This window comes from Cydia splendana, chromosome 27 (assembly GCF_910591565.1).
Source record: "Cydia splendana chromosome 27, ilCydSple1.2, whole genome shotgun sequence".
Classification (NCBI taxonomy): Eukaryota; Metazoa; Arthropoda; class Insecta; order Lepidoptera; family Tortricidae; genus Cydia; species Cydia splendana.
In genome coordinates this window covers 7,156,560-7,162,559 of record NC_085986.1, presented here as the reverse complement: position 1 = coordinate 7,162,559, position 6,000 = coordinate 7,156,560, and the positions used below count along the sequence as shown (strand labels likewise).

The following is a 6,000-nucleotide window of genomic DNA, read 5'->3' as shown; positions in this document are numbered from 1 at the left end:
TGAGAATTTTTTAAATGTCTCAGCTCCTGTCTGCGGTAATACATCTTTGTCCGGTGATTTGAACACGAAAAGAAGAAGTATGCATAATTATACAACTGCTGGGAAGAATGAATCTATCGAATATAGCTCACCAACTTCAACAATGAATATAAAATAAGTTACAACCCCTTTTATTTGGAACCGTATTTAGAAACAAATGTATATAAGACGAAATTCTATGAATAGATCGACTGCTTTGTCCATGTGTTGATGTTGACACAAGTAGTAATACATTTCAAATGTTTAATGTTAATTAAGGAAGTTACGAGTAATCATAATAAGTAAAGCTGGAACTTAAATTATTTGATTTTGTATAATATAATTGACTATAATAAATATTTTAAATTTTCTTATAATTGTTTTAGTTCTTTTATATTTATGAGGGTAGTTCATTAAATAATAAAATTAATGGAAATGCATAATTTAACCAGAACCCTCAACTAGTTTGTCAAATTTTGTTCCATATTTTTGAATATGTTTATTTGTTTTAGATATCTTTAGATATTCATTAAAATATTTTGAATTGATAATAAAATTAATTATACAAAAAATAACAACACACAACTTACCTTTGAAAGCAGTTTAAAACGTGACTGAAATAGCTTGACCTCGGTTTGACACATGTCAACCTTGTTTGACTCAAGAAGTGCTCAAGAATGGTGAAGCGACAATTATGTATTTCATTAATTCTCGATGAATTATCAGAAGAAAATTCTTGCTTATTGCTTATTCAAATATGTATATTAATATTTTTACTGCTTCATGATAAAACAACAGTACTTTGAAGTATTTTTTAAACCATCTTTATTGGTGTCTTTATTCACACTGGAAACACTTCTGACACAATCACCAACCCCAACTGATTGATAAACACCGTTGCGTTGGCAGTACCGCAAGTGCTAATGCCCGGCCGGTCACGAGTCCGCCAGACATTCCGCTTTTAAATACATGTGTTATCAGAACTAAGTGAAGGATTATTTAGTGCAACGGAATAAAACAAACGTGAGTACTTCTCTTATTTACATTACACAAAAGTTTTAATTTTACTTTTCAGCTAAACGTCATTAAAAAAAAGTTGTCGGCCTATTAAAAAAAGTAAAAAACAAGTTGCTTCGCCGGCCGCGCGAATTCACCGATAGTGAGATTTTTGCAAAACAGGTTTTCGATAGTCTTTGTTAAAGGCTTTTTTATGGATACGTTTAATTTTAAGTGTATAATAATTAGTTTTTATTCTGTAAAAGATATTCAATTATAGTTTTTCACACATAAAGATTGTGGGTAGACGAAGTTATTAGTTTACGGCAAGTAAACATAGTTTCAAGAAAATAAAAAGATAATTGCGAACTAACATTTTCCATAAATAAGTACCTAATTACTATTACGTGCATACTGTTGCAGTTTTTATGTCTTTACTACATGAATAATTAAAACAGCTATTGTTTTCGATGGGCAAATATAATAGGTACCTAACTAGGTAACTTACTTAAAAAAACCTCTTGTATGATCAGTATCCTTTCCTGACCGAATCCTATAAAATGCAAAAAGATGACTAAACATCTTTTTGCATTTTATATGAGGAAGTGTCCATAAACACTGTTTACACATGGTTTATTACACGTACACATACGGTCACTTTTTAGCGTTCCGTACAAAGGGTAAAAACAGGACCCTAGCAATAGCTACACCCAGGGGCGTATTTTGAAATTTGGCGCCCCGGGCCAATACGTTTTGCCGCCCCAGAAGTCAAGGAAGAAAAACAAAATGCAATCCGGCATGCCGCCCCTGGGGGTTGGCATATGCCGCCCCTGGGGGTTGGCATATGCCGCCCCTGGGGGTTGGCATATGCCGCCCCTGGAGGTTGGCGCCCCGGGCCATGGCCCGGATGGCCCTAGGGTAAATACGCCCCTGGCTACACCCCACAATCTTCCACACACAGTCCACCTTAGCCTTAGCTTAGTAGTAATAATAACTAAGACTGCGCTGTCCGTCTGTCTGTCACCACTGTCACCAGGCTGTAACTCATGAACCGTGATAGCTAGACAGTTGAAATTTTCACAGATGATGTATTTCTGTTGCCGCTATAACAACAAATACTAAAAACCAAATATAATAAATATTTAAGTGGGGCTCCCATACAACAAACTGTTTTTTTGCTGTTTTTTGTGTAATGGTGCGGAACCCTTCGTGCGCGAGTCTGGCTCGCATTTGGCCGGGTTTTTAGCTATACCTATCTAGCACTGCACTAGTATTGACTGTAAAATACTTGACTAAAAAAGTAGGTTTTTACCATGCAGTACTTAACAGGCGTGACTAGATAAGGCATGACATACAAATAAAAATAACTATAACATTGATCTTTTCAAATCCTGAATGTATAGATATTTTTTAAGCATGCTACATCCTAGACTGCATCGGCACTGACCATCAGATGTGATTGTGGTCAAATGTTAACCTCTACCAATAAATAACAAGTGCGAGACGGACTCGCGTTTAGAGATGCAACGGATAGTTGTTTGGCCGGTTACCGGATGTTCGGCCTGACCATCGGCCGAATATTCGGTATCCGGCCGCCGAATATTCAGCCGGCGGAACTATACCTACATTTCGGTTTTTCAGGTGCGCATTGTGCAGGTTCTTATATGTTTCGTAGTGAACGTTCGCGCGAACTCATTTCTACTCGCGTTCCAAGGGTTCCGTACATTAAGTCCGACGTCCGATGTGTATACCAAATTTCAACTTAATTGGTCTAGTAGTTTCCGAGAAAATAGGCTGCGACAGACAGACAGACAGAGGGTTCCGTTTTTTCCGTTTGAGGTACGAAACCCTAAAAATTAAACCGAAATTATAGAGTACACTGTGGCTAAAAAATAACTGCATTCCAACGGGAACTTGCAACGGCCAGGGAGGTTTTAGGATTATACTGAGTATTACCATTTACTATGGGACCAACCCCGAACTCACGAAAAAACCCTCCCATAGAAAATGGACCAGCCAAAATGTATGAAACAGCCAATTTTTTTTTCGCGAATTCGGGGTTGGTCCCATAGTAAAAGTTGCTCAGTATAATCCCAAAACCTCCTTGGATACGGGCAGGGGTGCGAAACTCCTGACTTCGGGCAACTCGGAGCAATGCTGTGCCGAACGGAGCCGAGTTTGCCCGAAGTCAGGAGTGTCTCCCCACTGCCCATACATTCCACGAATCTTCTCTTTCCGCACAGACTCTCTCGTAAACTGACAAAAACTCGTTTTAATCTGATATGTACATACTACATACGTAACAACTAATACCTACGAAATATACTACCTAGGTTAGTTAATGATAAGACTTTCATCTCATTTCTTATCGCATCCGAGTTTTGCAAATACCTATTCCGAGAAATTAGCAAAGAGCTTGAAGAAATGGCGTAAAAAAAACCAACATTAGTACAATGAGAGCATTTAGGTCTACCGTGTAATTAACTACCTAGATGTAAGATTTATTTGCAATGCTCTAACAGGGTGCCATGTGTTCTCACAACCTTTTACTGTAACAACTAAATGTACCATGGTTTCGCAATAAAGAATTCTAATTCTATTCTATTCTAAGGCGGTTGGTAATAAGAAGTTATTGTAAAAACCCGCGCGACGGCCATTTCTTCCGTCATATGGGCCACCAGTGGACGTGCAGTTCCCATACCAATCGCAGTCGGGTTGCAGTCCGTCTGTATCGGCCCTAAGTTGCCAGCCAGATAGCGCAAGTGTTATTTTAAACGTCAAACTTCTATGAAATTATGACGTTTAAATAACACTTGGGCAGTCCGCGTGCTATCAAAATCGTTGCCATCATGCCAACTTACCTTGATCTAAAGCGGTATCCAGACGGGATTGATCAAATCGGTCGGTTTGATCAGAAATGAAATTGGCGTCAATCTCCAATTTTAGATTTATGGTGATATTTATTAGAGTCCTCTAAATTGAAAAAATGCCCCAGAACGAAAATACTGTGGGCCTCACAAATTGGTATTCTTGCGTCCGCACCTCATTTTATCGGTAATATCGGTCGTTATCGGCGGTTGAATTCGGCGAGCCAAATTGGCGTTTGCGTCCGCACCTCCTGATTCGATCGGGCAATTTAATCAGATGGGCGATAAATTTAGTAATCTGGATACGCTAACTCTAATACTCACTAGCACTAGACCTTTGTACCTGCTCAAGACAGTACACACAAGACACATGAATGAGTCATAGTGGACATGCAATCCATTGTGTTATGAAAATCACAAAATAAAAGCGCCATTGTCTTGTGCGTGTTATATGATTGGTTTAAACAAACGTAAACGGGTTGTAATATACCTAAGAATGGTGCATTAAATTTACTAAATAAATAAAATTCTCAAACATGTCCACACATGTCGTTAGACTTAGACCAAGAAAAGTCTGAAGAGATTTTGATAGCCAACGCAGTACAAGTGTTACTTTAAACGTCAAACTTCTCTATGAAATTATGACGTTTAATAAACACTTGCATTGCGTGGGCTATCAAAATCGCTGCAGACCTTTCTTGGGCTAAATCATCTATCAGTGCGTAAAAGTTCGTAAAAATTGTCTGCAAAACATCAAGTTTTCATGAGTTAAAAGCACCCCTCACTAGCGCTCACCACTCAGTATAGGCAGTACAAACGGGAAAATTATCCTTTTAAGGGATCTCTTCCAGTTAACCTGAGTAGGTGAGAGTCTTGTAGTCCCTTGAGGAAAGAGCCCCACAATGGCATTTAAAAACTGTAAAGTTGGCTTTTTATTAAAAGGGTGAATCAACTTTGTCTTGTCACTAGTTGCCATGGTTACGGTCTCCTGGGTCACTCTTAAAATACTTGTTATTTCGTATTTAAATGAACCAAACTTGAATTTTTTGGTAGTTTTAAGGCCTTTCCATAATGGGATATCTACTAAGCAAGTTTGTAGAACATGGTACAGCAGCTCTTCTAAGAAACTATGCTACTATTGTTTCCTGGCTGATGGGACAGAATAACAACAAGAAATAGTTGATCGACCCAAAAATACCTTTGATGTTATCGCTGAGTATAATTTGTTTGTATTCTCCAATGTGTCACTGTCTAGGAATTAGTCTAATACCGCCGCCATCTTTGTTTGACGTCATATCTTATCATACAATGGGTTTTTAAAAGGACCGACGATTGTGCCTTATGCATTAACTTACCACCTAACACGTAGACCTCCCAAAGACCCGTCGACATACGTGTTATAAGCTGAAATATATGTCATATGTAGTACAGAAAGTATGTAAGAAAATGTGACCAAACCCTCCAGGGCCGAGGCCGGATTCGAACCTCTATAGTCTGTATCTTTAGGTATTTAAATAAAAATAAACAAAACCTACCCTCAAACGGCTCCTTAAGTCAGTTGAGGGTAGATGAAAACATTGCATGATCAAATAATGTAGGTTAAAGTCAGGTCGTTCAGTGACAGATCCAGGTGGTTTTGTATTTGGTTGGTTAACCGATAAGTCTTGTAACTACCCGGAAATGTACAAATTATTTGTTTACTTTTATTTCAATACGATACGACAAGACGATGGTTCGAATCCGGCCTCAGCCAGTGGAGGGCGGATTGGTCACTTTTTCTTCAGTAATACAGGGCATCTATTTCAGTTTCTAGTAAAAGTGTTAGGTTGCTGATCCGTCTTGGCTTAGTGATATTAACTACCAGTCAGTAGCTAACAAATACTAGTGTATTGTAAGAACTGAAACCGCAACCTTCTATCGACCGCCTAACCACAGGTGAATCCGTGTTCAGTCGGCTACAACTTGCAATATTATATTATTAATATTATATTAATATTAAAAGTGGCTCTATGAGGGGAAATAATATACACGGTGGCTAAAAAATTAATGCATTCCCGTTGCCAGGGAGGTTTTGGAATTATACTGAGCAACTTGCTCCTCTCTGGCAACGGGAATGCAG

The 6,000-nt window shown here is 38.4% G+C and overlaps 1 protein-coding gene across 2 annotated transcripts in view; it reads left to right on the top strand.

Annotated features, from left to right (window-relative positions):
* The first annotated feature begins 893 nt into the window (after positions 1-893).
* The window catches only part of LOC134803711 (juvenile hormone esterase-like), a 53,229-nt gene continuing 48,122 nt past the window's right edge, over positions 894-6,000 (top strand). Inside the window, exon 1 of one of the 2 annotated variants that reach the window (XM_063776519.1) lies at positions 894-1,041. The gene's annotated coding sequence lies outside the window, so the exon portion shown is untranslated. The remainder of the gene's footprint in view (positions 1,042-6,000) is intronic. The other variant, XM_063776518.1, reaches the window with a different exon arrangement.